General features: G+C 41.9%; 1 protein-coding gene across 2 annotated transcripts in view; it reads right to left on the bottom strand.

Annotated features, from left to right (window-relative positions):
- myocd (myocardin) overlaps nt 1–15869 on the bottom strand; it is a 636396-nt gene that overhangs the window by 340782 nt on the left and 279745 nt on the right. The window contains exon 1 of one of the 2 annotated variants that reach the window (XM_078570713.1): nt 9520–9617. The exons of the other annotated variant lie outside the window; for it this stretch is intronic. The gene's annotated coding sequence lies outside the window, so the exon portion shown is untranslated. Of the gene's footprint in view, nt 1–9519; nt 9618–15869 lie in introns of those variants that run through there. 2 annotated transcript variants of the gene reach the window in all.

The following is a 15869-nucleotide window of genomic DNA, read 5'->3' as shown; positions in this document are numbered from 1 at the left end:
GAGGTGTAGGCTTTATTAATCATAATTAATTAACTAGCAATTACTAATTAATTAACGCATATTGGAGATAGCAGGGCAGGAGATGTGCTGCGACTGCAGGATGTGGGAGTTTTTGGATACCAGTGCGATCCAGGGCAAACACATCTGCAGTAAGTGTTTGCAGCTGCAGGAACTTCAGCTCGGAGTTACTGAGCTGGAGGCTGAGCTGCAGACACTGTGGCATATCAGGGAGGGGCAAAGTTACCTGGATGCTTTATTCCAGGAGGCTGTCGCACCATTGAAGATAGAGTTTTCTGATTTGGTCAGTGGTCATGGACAGGAGGGTGTGACTGCAAGTGAGGCAGTTAAGGCGACCCAGAGGGCAGGAGTGCAGCAACCTCGGCCCTTGCAATTGTCCAACAGGTTTGAGATTTTTTCAGTTTGTTTGGATGAGAGTAAAGGCTGCAGGGTTGATGAGCTAACTAGGCATGGCACCGTGGTACAGGAAGTCATTCAAGTAGGGGGAGTTGCAAGGAATGTAGTGGTAGTATGGAACAGTATAGTCAGAGAGATTGGCAGTGTTCTCTGCAGTAAAGAGTGTGAGTCCAGATGGCTGTGTTGCCTGTCTGGTGTCAGCGTTTGGAACAGCTGCTTGGGACTAGATAGGAACTTGCAGTGGGAGCAGGAGGACTCAGTCATCATGGTCCATGTTGGTACCAACGACATAGGCAGGGCAAAGGAGGAGGTTCTACATAGTAGTAGGAGGAGCTTGACACCAAATTAAGAAACAGAGCCTCAAAGGTCATAATCTTTGGATTATTACTTGAACCACATGCAAATTGGCATAGGGCCAATCAGATTAGGGAGTCAAATGTGTAGCTTAAAGCCTGGTGTGGGAGAAGCGGGTTCCAGTTCACGGAGCACTGGCACCAAGACTGGGGAAAGTGGGATCAGTACCGTTGGAAAATTCTACACCTGACCTGGTGTCCTCACGAGCCGCATAACTAGGGAAGTAGAGAGGGTTTTAAGCTAAGTAGTGGGGGCAAGGGTACAAATTTGGGAAGTCGGAGCAAATCAAAGAGTAGAGACAAGGCAAAAGAGAAAGGTATTATTATGGGAAGTGAAAAACATACTGTGACAGGAAGGGATAGAAAGTACAAATCTAACAGTAAATCGATAGATGAGACTAGAGGTTATAAGAAGAATAAAAGGATAAAACTAAAGGCTCTGCTCCTGAATGCACGAAGCATTCAAAACAAACAGAGGAACTGAGAGCGCACATAGAAACAAATAAGTACGATTAGATGGCCACTACAGAGACATGGTTGCAGGAGGACATGGATTGGAACCTGAATATTAAAGGGTATAGGATATTTAGGAAGGACAGGAAGTGAAGAGAAGATAGAGGGGTGGTTCTGTTAGTTAATGATGGTATTAGCACAATAGAGGGGGGTGGCCTAAGTTCAGGAAACTGGGATGTGGAAATGGTTTGGGTAGAGATAAGAAATGGTAAAAGCAAGAAGTCACTTGTGGGAGTCGTGTACAGGCCCCTTAATAGTAACCACATGGTAGGTTGGAGCATAAAGGAAGAAATAATTAGAGCGTGTCAGAAAGGCACGGCAATAATCATGGGAGATTTTAATCTACATATAGACTGGAAAAGTCAGGTGGGCAAAGGTAGTCTAGATGAGGAGCTCATAGAATGTTTCCAGGATAGTTTCTTAGAACAGCATGTTCTAGAGCCAAGGGACAGACACATCATCTGTGGCTAACTAGAAAGGTTAAAGATAGCATTAACCTTAAAGAAAAAGTATATAATTGTGCAAAGCTAGGTGGAAGGTCAGAAGATTGGACAGAATATAAAGAACAGCAAAGGATGACTAAAAGGTTAATGAGGAGGGAAAAATTAGAGTATGAGAGAAAGCTAGCCAGAAATATAACAACAGATAGTAAGAGTTCCTATAAACATTTAAAAGAGAAATGAGTTAACAAGGTGAGTAGAAAGTGAGCCTGGAGAATTGACAATAGAGAACCAGAAAATGGCAGATGAATTGAACAGGTATTTGCATCAGCCCTCACTATAGAGGATACAAGTAACATCCCAGAAGCAGCTATAAATCAGGAAATGGAAGGGAGGGGGGAACTCGGGAAAATTACAATTGCCAGGGAAGTGGTACTGAGTAAATTATTTGAGCTGTGGGCTGCCTAGTCCTGATGCACTTCATCCTAGGGTCTTAAACAAAGTGGCGAGTGAGATAGGTGATGCTGTGGCTTTAATTTGCCAAAATTCCCTAGATTTAGGGAAGGTCCCACTAGATTGGAAGATAGCAAATGTAACTCCATTATTCAAAAAGGGAGGAAGATAGAAAGCAGGAAACTACAGGCCAGTTAGCTTAGCATTTGTCATGGGGAAAATATTAGAAGCTATTGTTAAAGAAGCTACAGCAGAGCACTTGGATAAGTTCAAGGTTATCAGGCAGAGTCAACATGGTTTTGTGAAGGGGAAATCATGTTTAACCAAATGAGTTCTTTAAGGGAGTAACATGTGCTATAGATAAACGGGAACTGGTGGGTATACTATTTTTAGATTTCCAGAAGGTATTTGATGAAGTGCCACATCAAAGGTTATTAGGGAAAATAAAAACTCATGGTATAGGGGGGTGACATATTGGCACGGATAGAAGATTGGTTGGCTAACAGGAAGCAGAGAGTAGGCGTAAATGGGTCTTTTTCTGGTTGGCTAGATGCAACGAGTGATGTACCACAGGGTTCAGTGCTGGGTGCAAGTTTCTACAATTTATATAAATGATTTAGATGACGGGCCAGAAGGTATGGTTGCTAAATTTGCTGATGACATAAAGATAGGTGGAAAGTAAGTTGTGAAGAGAACATTAGGAGGCTACAAAAAGATATAGGTAGGTTAAGTGAGAGGGCAAAGATCTGCCAAGTGGAGTATAATGTGGGAAAATATGAAATTGTCCATTTTGGCAGGAAATATAAAAGAGAAGCATATATCTAAATGGTGAGAGATTGCAGAGCTCTGAGACGCAGAGGGCTCTGGGTGTCTTAGTGCATGAATCACAAAAGTGTACAGGTACAACAGGTAATTAGGAAAACTAATAGAATGTTATCATTTAATGTGAGGGTAATTGAATACAAAAGCAGGGAGGTTATCCTTCAGTTACACAGAGCACTAGTGAGATCACGTCTGGAGTACTGTGTATAGTATTGGTCACCTTATTTAAGGAAGAATGTAAATGTGTTTGAAGCAGTTCAGGGAAAGTTTACCAGACTAATACCTGGAATGGGCGGGTTGTCTTATGAGGAAAACGTTGAACAGACTAGGCTTGTATCAGCTAGAGTTTGGAAGGGTAAGAGGTGACTTGATTGAAACATACAAGGTCCTGAGGAGTCTTGACAGGGTGGGATGTGGAGAGGATGTTTCCTCCTGTGGGAGCATCTAGAACTGGGGGTCATTGTTTAAAATTGGAGATGAGGCGAAATTTTTTCTCTCAGAGGGTCATGAGTCTTTGGAACTCTCTTTCTGAAAAGGTGGTGGAAGCAGAGTCTTTGAATATTTTTAAGGCAGAGGCGGATAGATTCTTGGCAAGCAAGGGGCTGATAGATTATCGGGGGTAGGCGGGATGCAGATTTGAGGTTACGATCAGAGCAGCCATGATCGTTTTAAATGACGGACCAGGTTCCAGAGGCCGAATGGCCTACCCCCTGCTCCTTGTTTGTATGTTTGGATGTGCCTGTAATGGGCCCACGTTTGCCTTTGCTAATCTTTTTACATACACATCGAAGTTTTTACAGTCTGTTTTTATATTTCTCGCTAGTTTACTTGCATATTCTATTTTCCTTTTCTATATCAGTTTCTTGGTCCTCCATTGCAGGATTCTAAAGTGCTCCAAATCCTCAGGCTGAATTTTTTTTTTTATTTTGGCAAATTTATAAGCCTTTTCCTTTGATCTAATGCAATCTTTAACTTCATTGTTGCATTACTTTTCCTGTTAGGTTTTTGTGCTTCAATAGAATGCACATTTTTTGTAAATCATGCATTAATTCTTGAAATGCTAGTCATTGCTTTACAACAAAGTGCTTCTCAGGCACTTATCTGGCTAGCATCAGGCCTTCCCCAGCATTTAGGCTGCCAGCCCTCTATTGTTAGCAACTCCACTGGGAGCAGTGGCTGCTGCCACTAGTGCTCCAGGGGCCTCACCGGGATTGTCGCTGGATCCTTGGCTCAGGTGAGCAAGGGAGAGATGGAGGTCATGGGCAGTGCGCAGGCAGGGGGGGTGGTTTTCAGCGAACCCCTCCCTTCCTGAAGCCAGCTCCCTAGATTGAGCTCAGAGCACCTGACAACGGGGGATCCAACCCAAGATAGGCCGCTGGCAAACCAAGCGGGTTTTGGGCGGCCTTCGGGAAGGGTGGGAAATCCATGTGGCTGCCATTTAATCCCTGAGCCACTATTAAATTCCAGTGGGCTCAGGGATAATTGGTGTCAATTGGCTCATTAATGAGCATGACATGTGAGTGGACAAGATTCCCACTTCCCACTTAATTGCGGGAAGTTTTCCCGCCAGCAGGACACTGACTCACGACTCCCCCCCACCCCCCCACCCCCGTGATAAAGTGGGCCCAGCCACCAGGTCTCCCACCGCAAAGGATTGGATTAAATTCCACCTATTGGCTTTCTGATGTCGTGCTGGGGACATGCAGCATAGGCATAAAGGAACCCCGTTGGAGAAAAATCCTACCTGCCTCATAGCCGACCCTTTTTAATAGAGCAATAGTGTGTTCTACGGGGAGAGGTATTTAAGTGGAAGAGGAATAATGCAGATGTGTGCAAAACCATTTTCTCAATTATTTAATCCTTCTATGCTTTTGCTACTGTCACATTTATGATATGCAGAGGCTTTGAGAAAATCCACATCACAACGAGCCTGAGCAAGGGCTCTGTTGCTCTCCAGCTTTGATCAGTTGAAAGCTTCCAGTGGCATTAGCACATTCAGTGACTGAGCTCCGGTTCTGTCATGGCTTAATTACCTGCTTTTCTAAAGCGTCTGATCTCTGATGCTCTGCTGAGAACTCTCATACACATCTCAACTGCTGAATCGAATTCAGCTTCACCTCGGAAAAGCACATGAATGAGTCTGGTGAGCAGAAGTATGAATTCCATAAGACCATAAGACATAGGAGCAGAAATTAGGCCAATCGGCCCATCGAGTCTGCTCCTCCATTCAATCATGGCTGATAAGTTTCTCAACCCCATTCTCCCGCCGCTATGAAATGCAGCAGTAATTCAAACAAGTTTTGAACCATTTCTCCACATGTGATTTCTGGATATTTAATACCAATTATTTTTTATTTACAACAACATGTGCTTCATGAAACATGGGACACAAATCATACAAGCAAAAAAAACACTGAACAGTTTAAGATTTAAACTCAGTTTACTTCCGTTATCACGAACACATCAAAAGCCAACGTTCTTCCAGACATAGATATCACTTCATAGAATCAATGAATGCTACAGCATAGAAGGAGGGTCTTCAGCTTGTGCTGAAGTTTCTCCTGATTTCCTTATTGGATTTATTAGTGACTACCTTCCATATTTGATTATCAATCTGGAACATTAGGTTGAATTTTAACTTGCAGGAGCAAATGGAGGTTTGAAAGTTGGGAAATTCACCTCGTGTTAAGAAGCTGGTTTTAACCACTCAACTTTCACAATGAACTACCATGCATTCAAGAGGGGCTGGTTGTCAATTTGAATATGTTAATTGCTGAATCAGAGCAATATTAAAAGAGATTTTTCAACTTAACTGTGGGTCCACTTCCCGGAGCTTGCCAGTGACAGCAAGGTGAGAAACGCAGCAGTAATTGAGGGGGTTGAAGATGCGACAGGGAAATATGTCAGGAAGTATTGAATACTCGCACCTGCCCTGGTGCCCACTTGTGTGAAAAGTTTTGGGCACAGTACCTGTGCTGAGGAGTCACTTGCACAATTTTATCAATAGCACCAGCGGAGGCAGGCTGAAAATGTCTGCAACAACCTGACATTATCGCCTGAGCCTCCTTTGGTGCTCTGACAAGGCCAAGGAAGCCTATCCACAGCAGTCCACCTTCCCAAACGACTTATTACCTTGAAGCGGACTTTCTACTGGCTGCTTGGAGACAAGGGGTGCATGCTGAAAACACCCATGAACAAACTGACCCACGCTGTCCAGGAGCGATACAATGGAAAGTTATGTGCTGTTTGATGCTCCATACAGGTGACCACTCTTTCCACGGACAGAGACAACATGCCACTCATCCTTGGGATGGACTCCTCCAAAATTCCTGAAAATCTTCACAGTGCATCTGGAACACCTGCCAGTAGGTCACGCATTCTTTGCTGTTGCTTCAGACGTATTCTCTTTGTCGAGGCTCAGAAAATGCATCCAACTGAGCAGAGCTTGGAGCATCCTGCGGCCTCCAACTCAAGCTCTTCACTGCTGTCGCTGTCCCCCACCATGCTCTTGCTTACTTGTGATGTGTGAGTCACCAGGTAAAAACCCACCTCTCCTCCTTACCAGACCCACTGAAATGTGAATATATGACCTGGTGCATGGCCTGCATGAGTCTTGTGATGGTGCATCTTCAGGGTGAGTAACCTGTTATGAGGTCATCATCATTCTCCAAAATCACCTCCTTTAGGAGATTAAAGACATGAATTAGAATGATTAGGGTACGAATGTTTTAAGTGATCATTATGAACATGATCACGTTTCACTTGCTGCTGATATCTAGGCAATCGAGTGAATGTTGTGTGCCTTGCAGCTATGAGAGAATTAATACTGTCACCAAGTAGCTGGTAGGCCTTTATCTTCTCATCACTGACAGCCAGATATGCTGAATCTCTGCAGATGTCTAGGGCCTATGCCTCTGCAGATATTAGTAGTGAGATTGCTAGAGGACCAGCTCAAGTCCCCTGCCTCTCCCTGCTGTTCGGTACTCTCTTCTCCTGCAAGGAGAGAAGGAAGAGATTTCTGATTGAGAGTAATGGCATGTGTTGAATGGTGGATGGAGGGCATTTGTGGAGGGTGACTATGAGGGAGAGGCATAATGTTGATACTCGTCCTCATCTTTATACAATGTGAATAGACAGCTGAGGTTATGAGGAAGTGCTTGAACAGAAAGTGATGGGTGTCCCTGCAAGCTAAGTTGTTGTGAGGAGTGGAGTGCTGGACCGAGCTTGAGAAGGCAGGGTGAAAGTTGGGGTAATGTGAAAATCGAGAATTAGTTGTATGTGCCACTGTACTCACCTTTCCTGCCTTGCTTAGATCATTGAGCTTCTTCTGATGTTGAATCCATGAGTGTGGCACCACACTCCTGCTGCTGACCTCATGGACAACCTCTAGCCATACCTTCTTGGTTTCATACCACTAATCAATCTTCCTTCTATCAGTCGGGAACCGTACGTCCTTGCAAGTCTTTATGGTCCCCAGCATTACATCGAGGGAAGGGTCACTAAAATAAGGCACAGCCAGTGAACGTGCCTACTCCATTCTACCAATGCGTTATGTCCTAGTCCCAACTCCAGAATCCATCAAATTTCATGTTTGCCACGTTCCTTCAAATAATAGAGTTGACGTCAACTCATGTGTGTCATCATCATGCCTGCTCAAACTGATTAGTCTGAAAACCCAGAAATAATAGGATAAAGCTGGGTTAAAAAGCCACTGGCTGACCTGCTGCGCTAATCGCCAGGTTTCCAGTGTGCTACAGGACACCCGCTTCTCCCCGGGAACTTGAAATTCAGCCCGCTAACTGGGTTTCTCTCTCCACAGGTGCTGCCTGACCTGCTGAATGTTTCCAGCATTTTCTGCTTTTATTTCAGATTTTCAGCATCTGCAGTAATTTTCCTTTGTTATGTTAATAGTCCCTCATTCTGCTCTATCCCAAAAGTGGAAATATCTTCACTATGTCTATCTTATCAAACCCATTCATGTTCTTAAAAACCTCTATCAAGTCACCACCTCCCACGCTGCTGCTACACCAACCCCCCACCCACTACCCCACCCTTCTCTGCTTTTCACTTGGAAATAAAAAGCCAAAAAGAATGGAAAATAAAACCTGAATTAAAACATAAAACACAAGATACACACCAAGTCAGTCAGTAACTGTGGAGAGATCAAATAACATTTCAAGCCCTTGACCTGAAGGATTTGCACTGAAACACAACTTGAACTTTGAACTCTCTATTATCCCCTCCCTCTTCTGGGCCCTCGCTTCTGTATCTCCCCTTTCTGTCACAAAGTCATGCCATCTTTCACTGCATCCCTGTTGGAGAACCTCTAACTCTCAAACTCAAACCTTCACTATTCCTTTCCCTTCCTACTTTCTTGCCACGATCCTAAGCTTAAAATCCTTTTAGATAGGCCCATAGCTTCCCTCCCTCAACAGGCTCCAACACACCTATTAAGGCATTCAATGCTGCCACCTTTGCAGCCATTACCCTAACTGCTCTGACCTTCTCAACTGGTATGCCCACTGGGAGCTAATTTCACCAAACTCCTTCCCATCACACTCGCCATTTCCACCACTGGACCCCTTAGACTTTGCCAGAATCATTGCCTCCCTTTCCAGAATATCCATTCCTTCATGAGCAAAGCCCATGCCATCCATGACCTTATTTATTGCATTAACGCCATAGCCTTGACAGACCGGTGAAAACATCTTGTCCCTATCTGAAACATCACCATCTGGTTATACTTTCTACCACCTGTCCTGCCCAAACTTCCTAGCTCTAGGTTCTTCATTCACCACAAAACTTTTGCCACTATCAATCTACACAACCGCTCCCTCACCTCCACTGTTCATGCACTCATTTCCACTCTCTCCTAACCTGGTTGTTCCTCCTGGTACAGTTCCCATCTTCATTCAAGTTCCAGGTATGTAGATGACCTCCATAAAATCTTTGCCTTCTTCAAGGTGTTCCTTAAAACTTTCTCCTTTGACCAAACTTTTAGTAACACCTCCTAATAGCTCCTTCTTTGGCTTGGAGTCAATTTTTGTCTGATTTTGTTCCTATGAAGTGTCTTAAATATTTTCTTACATGATAAGAGCAATTCAGATGTAAGTTGCTGTTGTTACATGTCTCTCTCTTCACAGGTGCTGAATGCTTCCAGCATTTTCAGTTTTAATTCGTTCACTTACATTTGCTCTTAGTGGAGATCAGGGAATCTAACGCCCATTAGAACGGGCATGGTCACTGCCAGGAATGATTACAGTTGTTAATGTGATTATTTACGAGTATTGCTTTAATAAGGCTTTACACATACCAAAAGCAAAAAATGATGGGCATGAACTTGCTGCTTCCATTTAGCATCCATTATTTCCCCTCTGGCAAATTAGTTACGTGCCTTCCCTAGACAGAACTGTCAGCTTGCCCCACGAGGAAAATCTCAATCCCCTTTCACTGAAAAGAACCTGGGTCCTTCTGAAAGCATGATCTTAAAATGTAAGCGTTGAAGTGGTAAGTGTTCATTTTACCTGATTTAATTTGCTTTCTCCCGTAGCTCCTTTCTCAAGTCTGTTGAGGTTCCAATATCCCTTAGTTTCAACGTTTTTTCCCAAAGGTTTACTGGCTGGAAATCAATGTAAATACATCTTGCTGTCAGCTGCATGTATAAAGTTTCTTGAAAGACATGTAAAGTTATAAATAATAATGCAAACCTACCTTGTACAATCGAATAAACACATACAGGTTTAAGATGATTTGTGCCACAGGCCATTCTGAAGGTTTTATCCCCATTACTGTATGTCAAATACTAACAATCATGTGTGACATTGTGGGTTTAAATAAAGAGTTGTTTCTGAAGTCACAAAGTCAAACTTTCTCATATTTCATCTTAAAAGTCAGTGTTACTGTCACAAAGCGATGCATTATATTCAAGAAGAAGACACAGTAATCTGCAACTCAACTAAATAAAAATATGTAGAAATGCTGTTCCACAACCTCATCTCTTTAAAACGTGACTGCAAATTTGGCCAGCAGCAGTGTTGGAACCCCCATCCATTTCCTGGTCCATAACTCTGCTCATTAGTGACAATGCATTTGCCTCAGCTTTGTTAACATTTTGTATTGCCAGGTAAATGCATGCAGACTGTTTGTAGCTTCCTAAATACACTTAAAGTTACAGGCACTTAGGGCAATAGCGATATAAGTTAAAGCCTTCCACCCTGAACAAATGGAACACAATGCCCAATTGGCTCTCAATGTCCTAACGACAGCTGCATGGAAAAGTTTATTTTAATTAGAAGCAGCATTCATTTACATTGCACGTTATAATTTCAAGCACTATCCAACGATTCTGAAAGTTATTTACTTAAAGATTTTTTCTGGCATTCTTTTTGTAAACCCAGTGTAGTTATCCCACTTGTAGACCAAACAGATCACTGGATTCACTGACAAATCTGATGGAAAACACAAATTATCAACCTATCTGAATTCCTGTTATTGCATTATGTAATTTTTATTTCAAAGCCCTCCAAATTTTTTGCACAGCTCAGTCAGCTCTGAATAACCGCATTTCAAGCATCATTTCAATAAACCTTAATACTTTATCTCAACAGGAATAGTTATCTAGTGTAGGGCAAGCTTCCACTCAACTTGTCGCATTGCATTATATTCTTACATGATACATAGAAAGAGGTATTTTAATAAAAATGTTTTCAAGGAAGTAAAACCTGGCATTTATCTGGTACCTTTTGCAACCTCTGGACATCACATGCTATTACATTTTGAAGTTTTGTCACTGTTTTAACACAGGAAAATGCTGCAGCCAATTTGAGCACAGCAAGGTGCCACAAACAGCAATGAAATGAATGATTCACAGAATCATTTCTTTTAGCAAAAATAAAATTATGCCAAAGGACATGTTCTCAGTCTTTCACAACCTCAGATCTGTACCAAAGCACATTATAGCTAATGAAGTATTTTTAAAGTATTGCTGAAATCCTGTACTACCAAAAGACTATTTTTAAAGTATAGTCATTGCTATAATGTAGGGAAATGCAGCAGATAATTTGCACCCAAAATATCAATGAAGTGGACGAACAGATAACCTGTATTAGGGATGTTGGTTGAGGCAATAAATATTGACCAGCACACTGCTAGTACTCCCATGCTCTTCTTTGGAAAGCTCTATTCAGCTGAGAGGGCAGACAAGTCTCATCCTAAAAACGGCACTGTCAACAGTTCAGTACTCAGTACTGCACTGAAATGTCGGTCCAGTTTATGTGCTCAAGTCTGTGGAATAGGGTTTGAACCCATGACATTTAGGCTTGGAGGTGAGGGAGTGCTATCCACTGAGCAAATCAAACTTTTCTGACTGAAATAAATGCCTGTGATTTAAAAAATACTAATTAGGAAGGCCTGCTGGTTGCTCGTGTTACTCTTGACTCATGGCTTTCATTTCCTCTTTATATCGGGAGTCTTGTTTCTTGTACTTGTGTTGCACCTGTATTGGATCCTGCACGACTTTTATATTCATCCGACACATCTTGGAATGTAGAATATGCGCACCACAATAAATGTTTTTTTTTAAACTTGTCTCATTTAAAGTGCAGAACCATTTGAAATGTAGATTATCCTTGCAGTGGAGGCTACTGGAAATCACAGCAGCAATTTTCGTACTAATTGGTTTTGGAGGAATTAAAATAACTCACTGCTCACAATGGGATGAATTATAGTTAGACATTTATGCTAGAATATTACAGCTGTTTACACCCAATTACTGGAAAGATCAATTATTGTGTACTTTATAAAAAGAAAATATTTACTGTAGTTAGCTGGACTGAACTTGACCAGACTGTATATTTAGTAGAGCAGACTGAATAAAAATTTGCTGGACCTTTCAGGCGTAATTTATGTTGGCTTTGGAAAATGAACCTAATTAATTACTGTTTGATCAACAGAAATTACAATGACGCATTTGAACAGCTTTTCTGAAGTGCAGTCAGAACTTCCACTTGACATTTCGTTCAGGTTAACCTGTCTGTGCTCCAATGAACTTGATTAGAAGATTTTAAACCATGCAGGATGCCGATGCATTGTGTGCAATGTATTTAATTCTTTTTCAAATCACTTAAGATAAATTTGTACAAAACAGGGAAGGGAGTTAAATCCGGGTCCGAGTTGTCCACAAAGGAAATATTTTGCAGATGCTTTCATGGCAAATATCAGAACCGCACTACTGCGACTACAAACCTGTGTAAGTCACAGAATCTGTGGCCCCATGTTACAATTTCATTAACACAAATATAACAATGCAATGACAAACCTGGATAAGGGCCATATCACAGCCTCCCTGACAGCCTGCCAAACACATGCACACAAAAGGAATCTGCTGCTTAATGTCACAGCATCAACACTCTCCCACTAAGAGTATGAATTGTGTTACATTTGAACAAACAAATGTCACGGGTGAATGGTCAAACATCTGCTGGCACTTGCACAGCTGTGATACAAAACCCTCTGTCCAATTCCCCTCCAGTAAAAGCAGAGTAAATAACTTCTTTCACGTATAATAGAACTGCATTAAACTGCCCATGGCATTACCATGAAACACTGAGATGTGGCTCTGTTTGAATGGAACTGTACTTTATCAAACAGAAAACAGACCTGGTCGACTAAAAAAGGTTTACATAAGATGTAATGCGCAGAATAACTCATACACTGGAGTGCCACACAATTCGAATGAATGCTTGCATAGGCAATCTAGTAACATTCGGAAAGCTAACAACCTTGTGATTTAATGTTTTGACTGCAAATCATATTGTTTTTAGTGGATACAATTTCTCATCTTTTTAATACAGATGTGCTTCCTTATGTCAAATCAATCCAGGTTTCAAATAGCAATGAAATTAAGACCAGGGGGGTTTTAGATGTTGCGTGAGGGATAAATGTTGGCCAGAAAACTGGGAGAACTCCTCTGCTTTTCTTCGAATAATGTAGTGGGATCTTTAAGGTCCACCTGAGGGGGCAGGTGGGGTCTGGGTTTAACATCTTATCCAACAGACAAATTTCTAATAGTGCTCCCACTGAGTTACGGCAGACAATAATTAAAATAAATCTAAAGTAAAATAGCAAGGTTCTCCACTCATTTGGATCTCAAACATTTTAATTCTATAGAAAGTGCTCTTTCAGCATTGGAGGTTAAAAGCCAAGAATTACATGAAAATACCCAAAATGGCAGCTGTCATTCACCTCAGACACCCTGGTGCCTTGTTGCACATTACATCATTTTCAGAGGTGTCAGCTGTGGCTCAGTTCATAGCACCCTCGCCTTTGAATCAGAAGGTTGTAGGTTCATGTCCCACTCCCGGAAACCAAGAACTGTGAATGTACTCGAAAGAGTTACATGCGATCTGTTGATAACTCGAAAGAGTTACATCATTTTCTTCACTTCTTTTCAAGTAAAGAATTGAGGCACCAAAAAGCACAGTTACAATTTTCAGCATTTCTTATAAGTTCTCTTATGCTCAAGTTATTTATAGTGTTACGCTCAACATCACTGCCTCATGCTCTCTACACTTTCATGGCTCGTGTGTTGGCGGAGTTACACTTCATTTCTTTTGTTCTCCTTCAGAATTTTTCCAAGCTGAGGCAAACCATAATCCAAGCTGAGCCGTCCAGTCTATGAAGTAAAAATGTATTAACTGCTTATTTTTTTTTTTACTTGCTGAGACACGCTTCTGACAGTCTGACATGTGACTGACTCTAAATGTACAGACAGACATCTTTCATTTGTTTGGCAATTACTGTGGGACACTAGGACCTGCAATGTTGCTTTCATTAAACAAAATTAGGGATTCTCAAAAGAGGAGGCAACAAACTGATCTATGTCTATCTGGCACAGCTTGTAAAATTTTGTACTTCATTAATTTGTCAGTTCTTTCAGCTAATACCATAGAAAACATTACAGTAGAGTATGCAACATATGCATGCAATCAAGTGGAAGCAGTGTATTTTGCTGTTTACGATATAGAAGCAGTTCTATCTGCCATATAGAATACCAGAAACTGGAGCCTAAACTGGTACTTGCATGTGTTCACTTTAAATGCAAGATTATAATTTCCATAAACAGAATTTAACTTCTATTGGATATTTAAAGGGAACCACTAATTCATAATTGTTAACCGGAAAGTGCTTATCAAGTAACGATTCTTTAAAGAAAGTTCACAGAGTCGAAAAATTAACAAGGCAACTGGTGTCAGTCACTATAAGCTGTTCTATGGTTGCAAATCCAGCAGGTGGCATTATAAGGTGTTGCAGTCTGGAAAGTTAAGTAGCTCTTTCACAGTTTTACTATAAACAATTCAATCACATTCTAACACATAGTAATTAATGGCCTTGTTATAGGAAGGGTGCCAGAGTCTGTGAGCTGCAGCAAAGAATCGTGGCTTGTTAGTTTCTTTAAGCGACGCCATCTTACTGTTACCGGCAGAGTTATATTTAGCAGCACTCTCGATATCCTGTAAAATACAGAGCAATGCTACAAGTACACAGACACATACGTGTGACTGGAAACAACTGAAGCAGCCAGTGTGTGTGTGGCTTGCTTCACCTGGACTGTCCACATCCACTTACTTGACTGAGGGAAAAGTCAGATTTTTTCAGTATAAGCTGCCAAGGCAACTTCACAGTGGCATGGATTGGGTTGAGGGCTTTTTATTATTTTCAGCTGTTAGACAGGAGCTGGCATAGCTTTACTCCACCCCACCCTGCCCTGCCCTGCCCAAGTGCTGACTTGCCTACTTGCTGACTTGCCTACTTGCTGATCCTGCTAACAATGTGGGGTTTTATATTTAACTTTGTTGGCTATTTTTAAGAGATTAAGGGAGTTGGATTCATCATAATGGACAAAGGAGAAAGGAACTCATAAGTGCCAAACAAGGTAAATACTTACTCATAGGTAATTAATTCCACCTATATTTCACTTAAACTATTGGTAGGGCTCCTCTCTGGACACTTGTATCTCTTCATGGATTAAACCGAGTGCAGGTATATTTCAGTATGTGTTTGTCAGCGAATGGGCGAAGAAACAAAAGATGGCCCACGATCTAAACAAATCAATTGTACTGACACTAACAAGCAACAGACATGCTCCAGGCAACCCCTTGGCTTTCATCATTCCACTGCATACACTCCACTCATTGCCTATTAATGCTCAGAATTAACTGATCCAAGATAAAACCTGGTGCCTCGATTAATCCCCCTTTCCATTAATCACAGTTAATACACCATTGTGCGTTTATTGTTATTGTGTGAGCCATATAGTGCTTCAATCTCGGCAGCACAGCTATTTTCCCCTATAAATCATAAGGTAGATCATAACCAGAGTTGATGCATGGTTATCGCAGCATGGCAACAGTATGCAAACTTGGCGGGAAAGGGAGGAAAAACTGGATATAGAGCAATCCTGCCGGATTCTCACCTATTCTGCGCCTCGGACAAGCTCCCAGTCAGGATTCGAGGCAACCCCAGTGGCTCTCACAGCCAACAGCTGAGCGCTTTAATTTAACCCGTTGACGTGTGTTAATGGTTATGCACTAGCACAAATTCCATGATTCCTGTCATTGAGTTTATCCATATAAAAAGCAGGGGGAGGGGGCGGTGATGGGGGCGGCAGGTGCCTTCTGGGCTGACTGGAGGTGCTGTGTTTTCTAAAGGTGGTATTTATTTTTACTTGGTGCTCAGTGTAATTTTCACTTTATTTTCCATCTTTCGGTGTCTGCCCTCTCAGGTGGATGCAAAGGTCCTATGGGTACAAGTTGAAAGAAGAGCTGGAGAATTGTCCTGGTCATCTAGCCAATATTCATCACTCAACCAACATTAT

The sequence above is a fragment of the Cetorhinus maximus genome, chromosome 24, assembly GCF_964194155.1.
Source record: "Cetorhinus maximus chromosome 24, sCetMax3.hap1.1, whole genome shotgun sequence".
NCBI classification, from domain to species: domain Eukaryota; kingdom Metazoa; phylum Chordata; class Chondrichthyes; order Lamniformes; family Cetorhinidae; genus Cetorhinus; species Cetorhinus maximus.
This window is presented reverse-complemented; position numbering and strand designations above follow the sequence as displayed.